Source organism: Scyliorhinus torazame, chromosome 31 (genome assembly GCF_047496885.1).
Source record: "Scyliorhinus torazame isolate Kashiwa2021f chromosome 31, sScyTor2.1, whole genome shotgun sequence".
Classification (NCBI taxonomy): domain Eukaryota; kingdom Metazoa; phylum Chordata; class Chondrichthyes; order Carcharhiniformes; family Scyliorhinidae; genus Scyliorhinus; species Scyliorhinus torazame.
Genome location: NC_092737.1, coordinates 25,785,556 through 25,805,799, shown reverse-complemented (window position 1 = coordinate 25,805,799; position 20,244 = coordinate 25,785,556). Strand labels below are relative to the sequence as shown.

Here is a 20,244-nt window from a genome sequence, read left to right as displayed (position 1 = left end):
CAACACATCTTGCACGCGATTTGTCTACGTCATGGGAAACATTGTGGCATTCCCACGTGGCACAGGATGTACTCCCGGTGGGACAGTGCTGCCCTTCAATGCCCCCTACGTACTCGGTGACTCGTTAGACTTGCCAAAAATAAACTTAAGGCTGGTTCCTAATCTGGGCCAAAAAAAAAAATCCCGAATCATTCATCTTGGATTCCTTTACCTCAGGGCACCCAGATTGAAGGCTGCTATTGTTGAAGAGCCAAATGCGACTCGCCCTTTTTAATCCAACATCAGAGTTGCTCCTCTGTCCTCGTTCTGGCGGCACAGAGCATTGGACAAATCCTCCTGAGCTTGTGCCCTTCCTTGAGCACACTGCTGCCTGGCCTTTGCTCAGTGGGGCACAACAGCACAGTGGTTAACACAGCTGCTTCACAGCTCCAGGGTCCCAGGTTTGATTTCCGGCTTGGGTCACTGTCTCTGCGGAGTTTGCACTTTCTCCCCGTGTCTGCGTGGGTTTCCTCCGGGTGCTCCGGATTCCTCCCACAGGACAAAGATGTGCCGGGTAGGTGGATTGGCCATGCGAAATAGCCCTTAGTGTCCAAAAGAAAGAGGTTGGGTGGGGTTACTGGGTTACGGGGATAGGGTGGAGATGTGGGCTTAGGTAGGGTGCTCTTTCCAAGGGCCAGTGCAGACTCGATGGGCTGAATGGCCTCCTTCTGCACTGTAAATTCTATGAGTTCTGTAAGTTCGATGAGAAGGATCCGAGCTGAGTAATGAGGGCATAGTTTCAAAGTTGAACCATAAAGAATCAAATCAAATGGGCAGAGAGATGGCTGTTGCAGTTAAGAAGTGCGAAGTGATGTATTAAAGTGGAAATGCGGGGAAGGGACAGTATGAACTCAATGGCACCGTTGATTGGCAGTGTGGGAACAGAGAGAGAATCGCAGTATTGTACCGACCCAGAAGAAGGCCATTCAGCCCACCGTCTCCATAGCGGCTCTCCAAGTGAGCATTATGACTTAGTGGCCTTTTCCCTTTGTCCCTGCACATTATTTCAATTCCAACAACCGCTTCATGAATGATTTTTGAATGCCTCGATTGAACCCACCTCCAGCAGACTTCCCGGCCGTGCATTCGAGACCCCACCCACTCACTCTGTGTAAAAGGTTTTTCTCACATCACATTTGCTCATTTTGCGGATCAGGTTAAGTCTGTGCCCTCACCTTCTTCCTCCTCTGATGGAGCCGGAACAATTTCTCCCTGACTACTCTGTTCAGTGTACACTCCTTGCCCTCGTTCTCTGTGCCCCTGCCCGGCTCGCTCAGTTCGTAGCGCATGGGGCTCTCATTGACTGTAACCCTCTGCTTCTTAATTTTCAGCCAATTATATATCAACATTGTTACTGTCCCTTTTATTCCATGAGCTACAACGTTTTTTACAAGTCTGCTGTGTGGCACTGCATCGAAACCTTTTGAAAATCCATGTACACCACATCAACCGCATTGCCCTCGTCGACCCTCTCTGTCACGTCATCAAAAGAACTCCAGCAGGTTAGTTAAGCACAATTAGAAATCTCTGCTGGCTCTTCTTAATCAACCCACATTTTTCCAATCTGACTACTAATTATATCCATAGATACATAGATACATGGAAGATAGGAGCAGGAGGAGGCCATTCGGCCCTTCGAGCCTGCTCCGTCATTCATCACGGCCATGGCTGATCATCCAACTCAATAGCCTAATCCTGCTTTCTCCCCATAGCCTTTGATCCCATTCTCCGCAAGTGCTATATCCAGCCGCCTCTGGAATATATTCAAAGTTTTAGCATCAAGTACTTCCTGTGGGAATGAATTCCACAGGCTCACCTCTCTTTGGGTGAAGAAGTGTCTCCTTACCCAGAATATTTGTTTTTAGAAGCTTTTCTGCCACTGGAGCTACGCTGTCTGGTCTGTATTTTCTGTCCTTTGCCTTGGAACCTTGTTTGAATAAGGACGTAATGTTTGCAATGCTCCCGGTCCTTTGGCACCTCACCTAGGTCGAGGGATGACTTCAATTTTCACTCTCACTTCCTTTAATACACTTGGCTGCATCACATCCAGTCATGGGGCATTGTCAACTTTGAATACCAACAGTATTCCTTGTATCAATACTTCCTTCTGAGCAGTTTTGAACACTTCCCGTGAGAGTTCCCTCATCTGCCACCATGGCTTGGGTAGTATCTACCTCCTTGGTGACGAAATTATAGTTAGCTATCCCATTTCTATTAGAAATCTAGTGCTAGGAAACAGATAGTTGACAGTAACTTTGTAATTTAAAAAAAAAGTACTTAAAAAAAAAAAAGACAAATTTTAATTTTAATTAATTGACGCAATGTCAGTTAGAGGGGTGCTGTGCTCTGACTGTGAGATGTGGCAGGTCCGGGAGGCTTCCAGCGTCCCGGATGGCTTCATCTGCAGAAAGTGCACCCAACCGCAGCTCCTCACAGACCGCATGGTTCGGTTGGAGCAGCAATTGGATGCACTTAGGAGCATGCAGGTGGCGGAAAGCGTCATAGATCGCAGTTATGTAAGTGTGGTCACACCCAAGGTGCAGGCAGAGAAATGGGTGACCACCAGAAAGGGCAGGCAGTCAGTGCAGGAATCCCCTGTGGTTGTCCCCCTCTCGAACAGATATACCCCTTTGGATACTGTCGGGGGGGATAGCCTATCAGGGGAAAACAGCAGCAGCCAGAGCAGTGGCACCACGGCTGGCTCTGATGTTCAGAAGGGAGGGTCAAAGCGCAGAAGAGTAATAGTTACAGGGGACTCTATAGTCAGGAGCACAGATAGGCGCTTCTGTGGACGTGAAAGAGACTCCAGGATGGTATGTTGCCTCCCTGGTGCCAGTGTCCAGGATGTCTCCGAATGGGTAGAGGGAATCCTGAAGGGGGAGGGCAAACAGGCAGAGGTCGTTGTACATATTGGTACTAACGACATAGGCAGGAAGGGGCATGAGGTCCTGCAGCAGGAGTTCAGGGAGCTAGGCAGAAAGTTAAAAGACAGGACCTCGAGGGTTGTAATCTCGGGATTACTCCCTGTGCCACGTGCCAGTGAGGCTAGAAATAGGAAGATAGAGCAGACAAACACGTGGCTAAACAGCTGGTGTAGGAGGGAGGGTTTCTGTTATCTGGACCACTGGGAGCTCTTCCGGGGCAGGTGTGACCTGTATAAGATGGACGGGTTGCATCTAAACCGGAGAGGCATAAATATCCTGGCCGCGAGATTTGCTAGTGTCACACGGGAGGGTTTAAACTAGTATGGCAGGGGGTGGGCACGGGAGCAATAGGTCAGAAGGTGAGAGCATTGAGGGAGAACTAGGGAATAGGGACAGTGTGGCTCTGAGGCAGAGCAGGCGGGGAGAAGTTGCTGAACACAGCGGGTCTGGTGGCCTGAAGTGCATATGTTTTAATGCAAGGAGCATTACGGGTAAGGCAGATGAACTTAGAGCTTGGATTACTACTTGGAACTATGATGTTGTTGCCATTACAGAGACCTGGTTGAGGGAAGGGCAGGATTGGCAGCTAAACGTTCCAGGATTTAGATGTTTCAGGCGGGATAGAGGGGGATGTAAAAGGGGAGGCGGAGTTGCGCTACTTGTTCAGGAGAGTATCACAGCTATACAGCGAGAGGACACCTCAGAGGGCAGTGAGGCTATATGGGTAGAGATCAGGAGGAATAAGAAGGGTGCAGTCACAATGTTGGGGGTATACTACAGGCCTCCCAACAGCCAGCGGGAGATAGAGGAGCAGATAGGTAGACAGATTTTGGAAAAGAGTAAAAACAACAGGGTTGTGGTGATGGGAGACTTCAACTTCCCCAATATTGACTGGGACTCACTTAGTGCCAGGGGCTTAGACGGGGCAGAGTTTGTAAGGAGCATCCAGGAGGGCTTCTTAAAACAATATGTCAACAGTCCAACTAGGGAAGGGGCGGTACTGGACCTGGTATTGGGGAATGAGCCCGGCCAGGTGGTAGATGTTTCAGTAGGGGAGCATTTCGGTAACAGTGACCACAATTCAGTAAGTTTTAAAGTACTGGTGGACAAGGATAAGAGTGGTCCGAGGATGAATGTGCTAAATTGGGGGAAGGCTAATTATAACAATATTAGGCGGGAACTGAAGAACATAGATTGGGGGCAGATGTTTGAGGGCAAATCAACATCTGACATGTGGGAGGCTTTCAAGTGTCAGTTGAAAGGAATACAGGACAGGCATGTTCCTGTGAGGAAGAAAGATAAATACGGCAATTTTCGGGAACCTTGGATGACGAGTGATATTGTAGGCCTCATCAAAAAGAAAAAGGAGGCATTTGTCAGGGCTAAAAGGCTGGGAACAGACGAAGCCTGTGTGGCATATAAGGAAAGTAGGAAGGAACTTAAGCAAGGAGTCAGGAGGGCTAGAAGGGGTCATGAAAAGTCATTGGCAAATAGGGTTAAGGAAAATCCCAAGGCTTTTTACACTTACATAAAAAGCAAGAGGGTAGCCAGGGAAAGGGTTGGTCCACTGAAGGATAGGCAAGGGAATCTATGTGTGGAGCCAGAGGAAATGGGCGAGGTACTAAATGAATACTTTGCATCAGTATTCACCAAAGAGAAGGAATTGGTAGATGTTGAGTCTGGAGAAGGGGGTGTAGATAGCCTGGGTCACATTGTGATCCAAAAAGACGAGGTGTTGGGTGTCTTAAAAAATATTAAGGTAGATAAGTCCCCAGGGCCGGATGGGATCTACCCCAGAATACTGAAGGAGGCTGGAGAGGAAATTGCTGAGGCCTTGACAGAAATCTTTGGATCCTCGCTGTCTTCAGGGGATGTCCCGGAGGACTGGAGAATAGCCAATGTTGTTCCTCTGTTTAAGAAGGGTGGCAGGGATAATCCCGGGAACTACAGGCCGGTGAGCCTTACTTCAGTGGTAGGGAAATTACTGGAGAGAATTCTTCGAGACAGGATCTACTCCCATTTGGAAGCAAATGGACGTATTAGTGAGAGGCAGCATGGTTTTGTGAAGGGGAGGTCGTGTCTTACTAACTTGATAGAGTTTTTCGAGGAGGTCACTAAGATGATTGATGCAGGTAGGGCAGTAGATGTTGTCTATATGGACTTCAGTAAGGCCTTTGACAAGGTCCCTCATGGTAGACTAGTACAAAAGGTGAAGTCACACGGGATCAGGGGTGAACTGGCAAGGTGGATACAGAACTGGCTAGGCCATAGAAGGCAGAGGGTAGCAATGGAGGGATGCTTTTCTAATTGGAGGGCTGTGACCAGTGGTGTTCCACAGGGATCAGTGCTGGGACCTTTGCTCTTTGTAGTATATATAAATGATTTGGAGGAAAATGTAACTGGTCTGATTAGTAAGTTTGCAGACGACACAAAGGTTGGTGGAATTGCGGATAGCGATGAGGACTGTCTGAGGATACAGAAGGATTTAGATTGTCTGGAGACTTGGGCGGAGAGATGGCAGATGGAGTTTAACCTGGACAAATGTGAGGTAATGCATTTTGGAAGGGCTAATGCAGGTAGGGAATATACAGTGAATGGTAGAACCCTCAAGAGTATTGAAAGTCAAAGAGATCTAGGAGTACAGGTCCACAGATCACTAAAAGGGGCTACACAGGTGGAGAAGGTAGTCAAGAAGGCATACGGCATGCTTGCCTTCATTGGCCGGGGCATTGAGTATAAGAATTGGCAAGTCATGTTGCAGCTGTATAGAACCTTAGTTAGGCCACACTTGGAGTATAGTGTTCAATTCTGGTCGCCACACTACCAGAAGGATGTGGAGGCTTTAGAGAGGGTGCAGAAGAGATTTACCAGAATGTTGCCTGGTATGGAGGGCATAAGCTATGAGGAGCGATTGAATAAACTCGGTTTGTTCTCACTGGAACGAAGGAGGTTGAGGGGCGACCTGATAGAGGTCTACAAAATTATGAGGGGCATAGACAGAGTGGATAGTCAGAGGCTTTTCCCCAGGGTAGAGGGGTCAATTACTAGGGGGCATAGGTTTAAGGTGAGAGGGGCAATGTTTAGAGTAGATGTACGAGGCAAGTTTTTTACGCAGAGGGTAGTGGGTGCCTGGAACTCACTACCGGAGGAGGTAGTGGAGGCAGGGACGATAGGGACATTTAAGGGGCATCTTGACAAATATATGAATAGGATGGGAATAGAAGGATACGGACCCAGGAAGTGTAGAAGATTGTAGTTTAGTCGGGCAGTATGGTCGGCACGGGCTTGGAGGGCCGAAGGGCCTGTTCCTGTGCTGTACATTTCTTTGTTCTTTGTTCTTTGAAAGATGAAAATATTCATTTCATAACTCATTCATGCCCCCATCCTCCTCTATAGAGTCCCTTTTAGAACATAGAACATACAGTGCAGTGCAGAAGGAGGCCGTTCGGCTCATCGAGTCTGCACCGACCCACCTCCAGCCTATCGCCGTGACCCAATAGCCCCTCCTAACTTTTTGGTCACTAAGGGCAATTTATCACGGCCAATCCACCTAACCTGCACGTCTTTGGACTGTGGGAGGAAACCGGAGCACCCGGAGGAAACCCACGCAGACACGGGGAGAACGTGCAAACTCCGCACAGACAGTGACCCAGCGGGGAATCGAACCCGAGACCCTGGAGCTGTGAAGCCACAGTGCTAGCCACGGTGCTACCATGCTGCCCACATTACTGATCGGTCATACTCTTCCTTGTGTCGCCCTTCTAGAATGTATATGCCTATCAAAGATTTCAATTTGGATTTGGATTTGGATTTATTGTCATGTGCACCGAGGTACAGTGAAAAGTATTGTTCTGTCTACAGTCCAGACAGATCGTTCCATACATGAAAAAACATAGGACATACGATAGATACACAATGTAAATCCATAGACACAGACATCAGGTAAAGCATGCGGAATGTAGTACCAGTCAGTAGAGAAGATGCGTGGAGAGAAACATAAAAGAGAAAGGTTAGAGATAGTATTAGTGTTAGAATTAAGTTTTTAAGGGTTGATACGTTTATAAGAGGATCTGTGGAAGAGAGCTCACAGAGTTGCCACGCTCCGTGCCATCTTGAGAGTTTGGAACTCACCATTATGTTGACAAAGAACAAAGAAAAATTCAGCACAGAAACAGGCCCTTCAACCCTCCAATCCTGTACGGGTCATGATACCAACATTGGCCATAGCTCTCAGCATTTCCAAGTGCTCTATCCCTCCATACCCATCCGATCCATGTCAAGATGCCTTTTGAACGCCGTTAATGTATCTATGTATGTTGGCTGCCTGTTCCCATAATCCTTCTTCACTTCTCTCTTGTACTTTTTCACCTTCCATCTGATCCTTCTGTAATCGTCTTGGTTCTAATTGTATTTTCTTTTTTTCAAATAAATTGAGAGTAACCAATTCATTTTTTCCAATTAAGGAACAATTTAGCGTGGCCGGTCCACCTCCCCTGCACATCTTTGGGTTGTGGGGGCGAAACCCACGCAGACACGGGGAGAATGTGCAAACTCCACACGGACAGTGACCCAGAGCCGGGATCGAACCTGGGACCTCAGAGCCGTGAGGCAGCAGGGCTAAGCACCGTGCTGCCCATTAATTGCATTTTCTACCTGACATTGTCATAAGCACATTTTTATTCTTCCTTATCTACATTTCTGTCCCCTTTATTTATTCAGGGAGTGCTGGAATTGTCTGCACTCCCTTGCAGATATGAGGCTGTACACTTTGAATGTGCCAAAACCATTTGTTTTTTCTCAGCACCTAAGCTTGTTTGGACACAATCCATTGACAGTTATGGTCGCAGAGGGAGCACGTTATCAGACCAACAATCTAGGGCACTCGATTAATGATCCAGATTCTGAGTTCAAATCCCAGCATAACAGCTGGGGGACTGAAATTCACACTGAGCGAAAACTCCATTGACAGTAATAGTAGCCAAGCACCCAGCAGATTATTATCAAAAATACATCCGGTTCAAGTTAAGTGGCAATTTATAGAATCATGGAATCCCTACGTTGCAGAAAGAGTCCATTCGGTCCGACGAGTCTGCCCTGGCCCTTTGAAAGATCTCCCTTCCCAGGCACAATCCCCCACCCTATTCCTGCAGCCCCACCCTAAGGGGCAATTTATCACGACCAATCCACCTAACTTGCACATCTTTGGACTGTGGGAGGAAACCGGAGCCCCCGGAGGAAACCCACGCACACACGGGGAGAACGTGCAAACTCCACACAGAGTCAGCCGAGACTGGAAGCTAGCCTGACCCTCAGTTGGCAAGCATGGCTATGCACATCCCATTGCTGTCTACTTTTATAAACCACATTGCCACACACTGGCATTTCTGTCCTCATCCTGCTGTTGTTTTCCAATGAAGCTGTTTTGCAACAGCTCCTGGTCTCTCAATTCCTCACTTTTGCAGCCACCTGGACAACAATTGCAGGCCATGAACGCTGTCCCCAACTCTACTTCCATTTATTTCGCTTTTAACCATGTGTGAGTTGATGGTGTGGTGGTGTCATCACTGCACTAGTGATCCAGAGGACCCTGTGGTCCCAGGTTCAAATCCCCACACTGCAGTTGGTGAAATTTGATCTGCCACCCTTACCTGGCCTATATATGGTTCCAGACCCACAGCAATGTGGTTGACTCTGACCTACCCTTTATTGGGGATGGGAAATAAATGTTGGCACGTCCCATGAACCGTCATAAAAGTCTCTGAAACTTGTTTTTCCTGTCAGACATTGTTCATTCCTCAACCATTCACACGCACCCTGGACAAACACATTGTTCATTTACTGTGACAAGATCCCTTTGTTCCTTGACATCTTGGTAATTTATTTGTTCCCAACTTTCAACCGATCCAAAATTGTCTCCTACCACTCCTCTCTCTCTCTCTTCCCCCCCCCCCCCCCCCACCACCACCAAGTCCTTTCCAACGCAGAAAGACAATCACCATGCAAAAAACAGTAAGAGATTTTACAACGCCAGGTTAAAGCCCAACAGGTTTGTTTCGAATCACTAGCTTTCGGAGCACTGCTCCTTCCTCAGGTGAGGAATAGCGCCTGTCTATTCTAATCCCATTTTCCTTCCTTCACCTGAGGAAGGAGCAGCGCTCCGAAAGCTAGTGATTTGAAACAAACCTGTTGGACTTTAACCTGGTGTTGTAAGACTTCTTACTGTGCTCACCCCAGTCCAACGCCGGCATCTCCACCTCATGGCATACAAAAAGTAGTGATGTGGTAAATAGCGAGGAGGGAAGCCTTTGATTACAAGGCGATATAGACGGGCTGGTCAGTTGGGCAGAACAATGGCAAATGGAATTTAACCCTGAGAAGTGTGAGGTGATGCGTTACAGGAGGACTAACAAGGCAAGAGAATATACAATGAAGAAAGGTTTCGAGGAATACAGTGGACCAGAGGGACCTCAAGTTGCATGTCCATAGATCCCTGAAGGCAGGAAGACAGGTAGATAAGTGTTATGGGTCAGGGTTTAGAGAACCCAAAAGTGTATCATGGAGTTCACCTGACCCACAACTTTTACTAGATTGTGGTATGGGGAGCAAGCGGCCCACTCTACAGGTGTGGTACAGCAGAAAATGGACAAATATTTTTTACAACAAAACAATGTTTATTCCATCAACGCAAGTTAACCTTTTTAAAACAAACAGTGAACATCTAAGCAACCATTAATTCAAATACAACCCCAAAAACTACAACACTAAGTAACCCTGTAAGCTGTCCTTTTAACATCCAAAAGACTTAATAAACCTTCAAACAGGAGCACATTAGGTTTACATTCAATACTAAGACCTTTTACAATTCTGGGTTCACCAAATGATCCATAGATAGTCTTTGGATGGCAGAGATCAACCGTACAGCTCTTTGTTTAAACTTCAGATGCAGCTCACTGAAAAACACAGACACACCCAAGCTTTTCCCAAAGTGAAACTAAAAAGGAGAAGTAGAGCTCAGCTCCACCCACACTCTGACATCACTCCAGTAACATGAGCAGCAACATTTCTTAAAGGTACATTTCTTAAACAACCATTTATTAAAGGTACTCTCACATGACATAAGGTGGTCACAAAGGCATCTGGATACATGTCTTTGTTAGCCGAGGCATAGAATATAAGAACAGGGAGGTTATGATGGAGCTGTATAAAATGCTGGTTAGACCACAGCTAGAGTACTGTGTGCAGTTCTCGTCGCCACAATATAGGAAGGATGTGATTGCACTGGAGAGGGTGCAGAGGCGATTCACCAGGTTTTTGCTTGGCCTGGAGCATTTCACCTTTAAAACTCGATGACTCCGCAACACCTTTCCACCAGTATTCAGTTTCTGAATCCACTGGAAAAATGATTGCATTTAATGTAAGATGGTCAATTACCAGCGTTGGAACATGACCTCCTCGTGGGCCACTAACACCACACTTAAACAAATAACTATTGGAATTTTAACCTCCCCAAATCATCGAGTCGTAGACTTTTCCAAGCACAGAATGAGGCCCTTCTGCCCATCGTTTCTTTGCCTGCCGTCAAGCACTTGTAATCCCATTCTCCAGCACTTGGTCCGTAGCCTTAGAACATAGAACATAGAACGATACAGCGCAGTACAGGCCCTTCGGCCCACGATGTTGCACCGAAACAAAAGCCATCTAACCTACACTATGCCATTATCATCCATATGTTTATCCAATAAACTTTTAAATGCCCTCAATGTTGGCGAGTTCACTACTGTTGCAGGTAGGGCATTCCACGGCCTCACCACTCTTTGCGTAAAGAAGCTACCTCTGACCTCTGTCCTATATCTATTACCCCTCAGTTTAAAGCTATGTCCCCTCGTGCTAGCCATTTCCATCCGCGGTTGAAGGCTCTCACTGTCCACCCTATCTAACCCCCTGATCATTTTGTATGCCTCTATTAAGTCTCCTCTTAACCTTCTTCTCTCTAATGAAAACAACCTCAAGTCCATCAGCCTTTCCTCATAAGATTTTCCCTCCATACCAGGCAACATCCTGGTAAATCTCCTCTGCACCCGCTCCAAAGCTTCCACGTCCTTCCTATAATGCGGTGACCAGAACTGTACGCAATACTCCAAATGCGGCCGTACCAGAGTTTTGTACAGCTGCAACATGACCTCATGACTCCGGAACTCAATCCCTCTACCAATAAAGGCCAACACACCATAGGCCTTCTTCACAACCCTATCAACCTGGGTGGCAACTTTCAGGGATCTATGTACATGGACACCTAGATCCCTCTGCTCATCCACACTTCCAAGAACTTTACCATTAGCCAAATATGCCGCATTCCTGTTATTCCTTCTTTGCTGTGGCCGTAGAAGTGCTCATCTGAATGTTTCTTAAATGTTGTGAGGGTTCCCGCCTCTTCCACCCTTTCAGGCAGCGAGTTCCAGACCCCCAGCATCCTCTGGGTGAAAAGGCTTTTCCTCACATCCCCTCTAAATCTCCTGCCCTTTATCTTGTGTCTATGCTGCGTGGTTATTCATAGCATCATGGAATTTGCAGTGCAGAAGGAGGCCGTTTGGCCCATCGACTCTGCACTGGATCTTGGAAAGAGCACCCTACTTAAGCCCACGCCTCCACCCTATCCCCGTAACCCAGTAACCCCACCTGACCTTTTTCTGTTTCTGGACACTAAGGGCAATTTATCATGGCCAATCCACCTAACCTGCACATCTTTGGACTGTGGGTGGAAACCGGAGCACCCGGAGGAAACCCACGCAGACACGGGGAGAGCGTGCAGACTCCACGCAGACAGCGACCCAAGCCGAGAATCGAACCTGGGACCTTGGAGCTGTGAAGCAACTGTGCTAACCACTGTGCTACCATGCTGCACCTTTCCCATCCACCCTATCTATGCCCCTCATAATTTTGTCCGCCTTCTCTGCTCTAAGGAGACCAACTCCAGACTAACAAACCTCGCTTCAAGCTGAAATGCTCCAGGCCATGCAACACTCTGGTGAATCTCCTCTGCACCCTATCGAGTGCAATCCCATCCTTTCTATCCTCCCTGTTACAGGTAATACAGTCTGGAATTCAAACTATTCCTTGGAAGCTGACAACTTCTGAAACATTCGTTTCTCCTGGGGCCTGAATGCATCTCGGGACATGGATAATCTTCTGAACACCTCCAGGACAATACTCAACTCTGTAATCCCAATCTCATGTGGGATATGAAACAGTTTATCAGCGTGGGTCCGGCCTGTAACTGTTCCCGGGACACAAACACCTCTTTGAAAGAGAGTTGACATTTCAGAATGATTCTTCAGGTTCGAACAAAGGATCAAAGACCTCAATCTTTAACTCTGTATCTCTCTCCTCTTCCTGAGTATTTCCAGCATTTTCTGTTTATTTCAGCTTTGTCTCCAAAATTATGCGGGGCATGGACAGAGGTGACAGACAGAAGCTTTTTTCCAGCCAGGCAACAACTGGTGGACTCCATTCAGGAAGTCGACAGAAAATACTCTGAGGCCCCGACCGTAGAGCTGCTGGTGGAGAGGCGAAAGCTGCAAATGAACTTTAACCTGCGATCCACCAGGAAAGCAGCGCACCATCTCCGCCAGACACGGGGACCTTCTCCGAACACGGAGACAAGGCTGGCCACCTGTTGGCTCACCAGCTGAGAAAGCAGGCAGCCATGAGGGAAATAGTGCAGGTAAAGGATAGCAGAGGCAGACTGGTAACAGAACCAAAAAGAGGCCAATCGGGCATTTGAGACCACCTACTGTGGACTCTACGTCTCCGAGCCCCCCAACAGGGACGCGGGTATGAAGCTGTTCCCAGACGGACTGCAACTACCGGTTACCGGTTGTGGGGGACGACAGACGGGGAGAGCTGGAAGCTCCAATAGACCTGGGAGAAATCATGGAGAGCATCAGCTCCATGCAGGCGGGGAAGGCACCGGGACCCGGCGGGTTCCCGCGGACTTCTACAACAAATTTGCACCAGCCCCGGCTGCATACCTGAGGGACATGTTAGCGGACTCATTGGCAAGGGGCACTCTGCCCCCCCATGCTAGCGCAGGCCACAATTTCACTGATACCCAAAAAAAGATAAAGACCCAACGGAATATGGATCATACAGACCCATTTCCCTGCTGATTGTGGACGCGAAAATCCTCGCAAAGGTCCTGGCCAAAAGGCTGGAGGGCTGTGTACTGGAGGTGGTCACAGAGGACCAAATGGGCTTTGTCAAGGGTAGGCAGCTCTCAGCGAACACCAGGCGGCTGCTGAACGTAATGATGACCCCCCCCCCCTCCACCCCCGGGGAGAGTATACCAGAGGTGATCGTCTCCCTGGACACAGAAATGGCCTCCGACAGAGTCGAATGGAGCTACCTCCTCGAAGTACTGGAACAGTTTGGGCTAGGAGCAGGGTTCACCGCCTGGGTGAGGCTCCTGTACATCGCTCCTAAAGCGAGCGTCCGAACTAACACCAACAGCTCTGAATACTTCCAGCTACAGAGAGGAACAAGGCAGGGCTGCCCCCTGTCCCCACTCTTGTTGGCTTTAGCGATTGGACCCCTGGCGATAGCCCTGCGGGATGCAAAAAGCTGGAAGGGAATCCGGAGAGGAGACAGAGAGCACAGAGTCTCACTCTATGCAGATGACCTGCTCCTCCATGTCTCGAAGCGACAGGAGGGACTGAAGGCAATACTGCAAATCCTGAAAGAGTTTTGAACCTTTTCGGGCTACTAACTTAACCTGGGCAAAAGCGAGGCAATCCCAGTGAACCCAAAAGGGGGAGGGGCAGAGCTGGAGGGGCTCCCATTTAAAACAGCCCAGAAAAGATTCCGTTACCTGGGGATCCAGATAGCCAGAGACTGGACACAGATCCACAAGAGGAACCTGACCAGCCTGGAGGAGGAAGTAAAAAAGGACCTTCAAAGATGGGGCTTCCTCTCACTCTGCCTGGCGGGGAGAGTGCAAACGATCAAGATGAACGTACCGCCGAGGTTCCTCTTCCTGTTTAGATCCATCCCGATCTTCTTCCTCAAGGCCTTCTGCCAAAATGTAGACAGGCTAATCATGGCATTTCTGTGGGTGGGGGTGGGGGAGTGGGGAGGGTGGGTGGGGTGGGTAAGAACCCGAAGATTCCCAAACCGACATTGCAAAGAAGGAAAAGCAAAGGGGGCTTGGCCTTACCAAACCTACAATATCACCACTGGGCAGCAATGCCAGAAAGAGTGAGGGGATGGGTACAAGAACCCGACACAGATTGGGTACAAACGGAGGAGGCTACCTGTAAAGGAACAACCCTCCGGGCCCTGGCCACAGCAGCACTCCCATCCCCCTCAACAAGATACACAGCGAGCCCAGTGATAGCGGCCACGCTGGGAACATGGACCCAGCTGCGACAACACTTCGGGCTAACTAAATGGTCCCCATGACCCCATCTGCGGCAATCACAGATTCCCCCCAGCCATGCTAGATACCACCTTCAAAAGATGGAGGCGGGACGGGGGCACATTGACGGTCGGGGACTTTTACGTAGGGTACAGACTGGTCACACTGGACGAACTGATGAGGAAGTGGAAACTAGCAAAAGGACAGGGAATGACACACCTCCAAATTAAACACTTCCTCCTCAAAGAGGCAGTAGGGTTCCCCGCGCCCCCAGAAACCACATTATTAGAGGACCTGATAGGCACAAGCAGCGAGAAGGGGGGGGGGCTATATGGGAAAATATACGGACAGTTACCGGACAGAGCTCAAACACCACTGGATGAGACCAGACAAAATGGGAGGACGAACTGGGGACAGAGGTGGGGTGGGGACTCTGGAGCAAAGCACTGAGGAAGGCTAACTCCACCTCCTCCTCATGCAGCTCAAAGTGGTGCACAGAGCGCACCTGACCAGGGCCCGAATGAGCAGGTTCTTCCCGGAGGTGGGGGATAAATGTGAGCGGTGCCCGAGGGGCCCGGCCAACCACACCCACATGTTCTGGGCTTGTCCCAAACCTGCTGGGTTCTGGACAGCCTTCTCCGAGGCAATGTCCAAGGTTGTGGGGGTGAGGGTGAAGCCATGTCCAAACCTGGCAATGTTCGGGGTATCGGAGCAGCCAGAACTACACATGGGGAAGGGGGCTAACACCCTTGCTTTCGCTTCCATAGAGGGAGAGGGGCCATAGACGAATCCAGAGCGCCCCAAAATGTATACAGAGTCAATTAAATGAAAGACAAAATTAACCTCTCTGTACAATAAAGTAAACTAACGCGGGTAAGAAAAATGTGATGTATATACAATTGTTTATAAATATAAGAAATGCCAATAAAAATATTTTTTTTAAAAAGCTTTTTCCCAGGGTGTAAGAGTCCATTACTAGGGGGCATAGGTTTAAGGTGCGAGGGGCAAAGTTTAGGGGAAATGTGCGAGGGAAGTTTTTTTACACGAGGGTAGTGGGTGCCTGGAACTCGCTGCCGGAGGAGGTGGTGGAAGCAGGGACGATAGTGACGTTTAAGGGGCGTCTTGACAAATACATGAATAGGATGGGAATAGAGGGATACGGACCCCGGAAGAGGTGAAGGTTTTAGGTGAGACAGGCAGCATGGGTCGGCGCAGGCTTGGAGGGCCGAAGGGCCTGTTCCTGTGCTGTACTTTTATTTGTTCTTTGTTCCCAGCATCCACTTCTCTCTGTGTAATCCAAATGCCTGGGGTAAAAGCGCTGGAGGGGTGACTTCATCTCCAAGTATGTCAGCTGGAGAAATTAAAGAGTTATTTAAAGAAATGTGAGATAAACACTGGTCGGAATAATGGTGACCACTGTGGCTACTGGACTCTTCCCAAGGCATCTGGTTCTCAGTAATGTTGTTGTCAACGGTCATCCGTACCCAGCCTGGGTTTATGTGACTCCTGACACACCGCAATGGGGTTGACCTATAACCACTGTTTGAAATGGCGTAGTGAGGCAATCAGTTGTGTTCAAGAAGGCGGCTCACCACTAACTTATCAGAGGCAATCAGAAATGCGCAATAACTGGTGACCATGCTAACCACACCCACACACTTTGAATGATTAATGGTATAATTGTATTCATTAGGATAATTACATATACGTAAATGGGAATCTGTGTCTCACTGTCTGAAAGGGTGGTAGAGGCGGGAGCCCTCACAATATTTAAGATGAATTTAGATGGAGGGCAGCACGGTAGCATAGTGGTTAGCACAATTGCTTCACAGCTCCAGGGTTCCAGGTTCGATTCCGGCTTGGGTCTCAGTCTGTGCGGAGTCTGCACATCCTCCCCGTGTGTGCGTGGGTTTCCTCCGGGTGCTCCGGTTTCCTCCCACAGTCCAAAGATGTGCAGGTTAGGTGGATTGGCCATGGTAAATTGCTCTTAGTCTCCAAAATTACCCTTAGTGTTGGGTGGGGTTACTGGGTTATGGGAATAGGGTGGAGGTGTTGACCTTGGGTAGGGTGCTCTTTCCAATAGCCGGTGCAGACTCGATGGGCTGAATGGCCTCCTTCTGCACTGTAAATTCTATGATAATCTATGATGAGCGATTGGAAGACCACAGCATACAAGACTACGGACGATGCGCTGGAAAATGGGATTTGAATGGATTAGATGCATGGCTGAAGGAGCTATCAAGTTGCACTTTGCTTGAGGGTCTTATGAAGAACACTGATCTCAAGTGCAGGCCCTGCCCTGGCAGGGGCATTATGTACCCCTGGGTGACTGTCTGTGTGTAGTTTGCACCTTCTCCCCGTGACTGCATGGGTTTCCTCCGGGTGCTCTGGTTTCCTGCCACAGTCCAAAGGTGCGCAGGTTGAGTGGATTGCTACGCTAAATTGCCCCTTACTGTCCAAACGATATGCAGGTTAGGTGGGGTTGCGGGCATAGGGTGGGGGACTGGGCCGAGGTAGGGCTCCCTTTCAGGAGGTCGATGCAGATTCAATGGGCCGAACGGCCTCCTTGTGCACAGTCGGAATGCTATAATCCTGTTGTTCCCTGAAGGTCTTTTGTGAATCAGTTGGTCTTTTACCACCCTCATTACAACCTGCATGGTCACTTCTTCCTTTGCCCCAGCAATGGCTGAGTTTATTGGCTCCACAACTTCGTTGGTGTCTGGGGATCTGTCAGGGTCAATTACTAACACAATGCAGCAATAAAAACGAGAGTCCAGATTCCTGGATTCTGTCCTTCCCCCTCCACAAATAACACTGTTAACAGCGATCGAGCAGATCCGCGGCGATCCAAGATCAAACGCTAATGAGGGAGACATTGCAGAAACTTGCTCAAGGGGAAGAGGCCCCCCCAAAAGCAAAACTCATAAGCAAGATGGTCCAAGAGTCAAGAACAGACCAGGGTACATTAAGAACAGACGGGATATATTGCTCTGCTAAATGGCATCACGGTAGCACAAGTGGATAGCACTGTGACTTCAGGGTCAGGGTCCGGGGTTCGATTCCCCGCTGGGTCACTGTCTGTGACGTTCTCCCCGTGTGTGCGTGGGTTTCCTCCGGGTGCTCAGGTTTCCTCCCACAGTCCAAAGACGTGCAGGTTAGGTGGATTGGCTGTGATAAATTGCCCTTAGTGACCAAAAAGGTTAGGAGGGCTTATTGGGTTACGGGGATAGGGAGGAAGTGAGGGCTTAAGTGCAGGCTCGATGGGCCGAATGGCCTCCTTCTGCACTGTATGTTCTATGTTCTAAATTGCCCCTCAGTGCCGCTGTGGGATGATTTAGCTCAGTGGGCTAAACAGCTGGTTTGCAATGCAGAACAAGGCCAGCAGCACGGGTTTAATTCCTGTACTGGCCTCCCCGAACAGGTGCCGGAATGTGGCGACTAGGGGCTTTTCACAGGAACTTCATACTTGTGACAATAAAAGATCACTATTAATATTATAGAGTGAAGGGGGGGGGGGGTGAAATTCAGTTAGAGGAAGAGAAGATGAGACAGAGAGAGAAGCAGAAATTGAGGTGTAGCGAGAGAGAGACTGTGCTGAGGGTGATGGGAGACTCAAAGATAGAGAGCAGGCGAGAGGGAGGGAGGGAGCTGGATGACAGCTCTCCTGCTGCTGTCTGAGGAGCACCTTGGCAACAGTGGATGGGACTGACGCATTGGGGACTCCCCATGAATAAATCGACATCTCAGGTCAGCAGCACCAGGGAAAGATGTTGCCTGGTTGTGGGCCCCTTGTCAATGACAGTCGTGCTGCCCTCGGGTAGTGCCACACTGGCCAAAGATTAAAACACGCTTTCCTTGTTGGCAAAGAAAAGCATTTTCTGGAACATCTCGATAACGTCCTAGATACGCAAATCATTTCACTCTGACCTTTACGTACTTTGTTTTCCTCGTCAGGCCGCTAATTTGGCACTGAGCAGAGCCAGGGAATGAGCATTGCACAATTGACGATTTAGTAGAGTGACTTGACATTGACATCCTTGTGGTTGTACAATTATCTATTGTTGGTGTGTGCCTGCGTTAGGACATTCCAAGGTAATGATTGGCACCGTCTGTGATTCTTTCCTCAACCTCACACCTCACCGGCTGGTCTGGCAAAAACAGCTAAGCGCCAGGATGTTGGCAGCAGATAAACTGGGCAGACGCAGCAGCCATGCCACGATTTGAGGAGAGGGGCATCAGAGGGAAGGTTTCAGGGTCGGTCACCCCCCGCCTTTGGTGAGAAGAGGGAGGGCTTGGAGTTGCAACAGTCAAACCACCAGCTGGCTGGTGTGTGCCGGTCCTGCCTTCAGAAGTGTGCCAAGGTACCCCTTTGCCCCCATGGACAGCTATTGATGTATCTGGTCAGGTCCTCATGGTGGACTCTGGACGCCAGCTCAGCATGAACACCAGATGGACTGTTGACTGAATTGGAAGCAAGTTAACAGCCATCCCAGGATTCAGAGAAAGTGCCTGGAAAATGGGTGACAATAGATAGGTGCTTGGTGGTCAGTACTGGCCCCCTGGGCCGAATGGCCTCTTTCTGTGAGAGGAAACTGGATGACTCTATGACACAGCATCTGGCGTTACATCTCAATTGAGTGCAAATCCCACAGTGTTGAAAATAAGATTAAAATCAGGCGTTGGGGTGAGGGGGTGGGGCGGGAGGGGGGACGAGATTACGCATTCCAGAGAGATCCCAGGGACTTTCCCCAATTTACCAAGATTACACAAGAGGAAGTACACACATAGGTACACCTATAAAGAGGAGAGAGAGAGAGACATAAACAGAGACACCGAATGAACCAGGAAGGCCGAGAGAGGAGATCGAGAGAAGAATAGCGGGAGTCAGGGAAGGCTGGGCGGGAAACAGGGCGAAGGGAAGACACGTCCGAACACGCAACGGAAAATCTCATCGACTCGACAGCAACAAAGAGTGAGATTGAAGCTTCGGATTGGCCAGGTGGGTAAACTCCATTTCTGTACCTCACAAGTAGAACGTCATTTCAAACAGCATCAACTCGTCCCTATCACCTCTCGGCCGCTGGCTGAGATTAAGCGTCAGGAAGTCCATGGATAAAGTGCAATGCCATTTCTTGCGAGCTTGCATCTTGTATGCTCCTAATGGAGGGATCATGGACTGGGTCCAATTTGAGTTGGTTTTTAAAGCAAGCAAGGACATGGATCAAGGGCAGTATCCACTCTGCACATTGGCTTCCTAACCCAAAGTAAATAATAACATTTTACACTTTAAAAATCAAAGAGCTGGTTACTCACCAGTTGTCCTGTGTGAGATATTGTTGTGTGCCATTTAGCTCTGCATTGCGACGCTCTCAAAACTTCCTTGGACAGGACCTCCCAAACCCACCCTGACTGCCATCGAGAAGGACAAAGGCAGCAGATACATAGGGAACCCCACCAAGAAGTCCCCCCATCCAAGTCACTCACCCTGCTGAAATATGTGGCCACATTGTGGGGGGGGGGGGGGGGAGAAGGGGCTCATGCGGCTACTTCAGAGGGGCAATTCAGAGTCAACCCCATGGGGCAGCACGGTGGTGCAATGGTTAGCACTGCTGCCTCACGGCACCGAGGTCCCGGGTTCGATCCCGGCTCTGGGTCACTGTCCGTGTGGAGTTTGCACATTCTCCCCGTGTCTGCATGGGTTTGGTCCCCCACAACCCAAAAGATGGGTTGTGCAGGTTAGGTGGATTGACCACGCTAAATTGGCCCTTCATTGGAAACAAAATGAATTGGGGACTCGAACTTTATAAAAACGGCGCATGACCCAGAGTCAACCCCATGACCGTGGGTCGGGAGTCACGGGTAGGCCAGGCA

General features: G+C 49.1%; 1 protein-coding gene across 6 annotated transcripts in view; it reads left to right on the top strand.

Annotated features, from left to right (window-relative positions):
- Positions 1–20,244, top strand: part of LOC140404768 (lysophosphatidic acid receptor 6-like) — a 154,481-nt gene that overhangs the window by 103,103 nt on the left and 31,134 nt on the right. For 5 of the 6 annotated variants that reach the window (XR_011938570.1, XR_011938568.1, XR_011938569.1 and 2 more), the window contains exon 1: positions 19,216–19,372. The exons of the other annotated variant lie outside the window; for it this stretch is intronic. The gene's annotated coding sequence lies outside the window, so the exon portion shown is untranslated. Of the gene's footprint in view, positions 1–19,215; positions 19,373–20,244 lie in introns of those variants that run through there. 6 annotated transcript variants of the gene reach the window in all.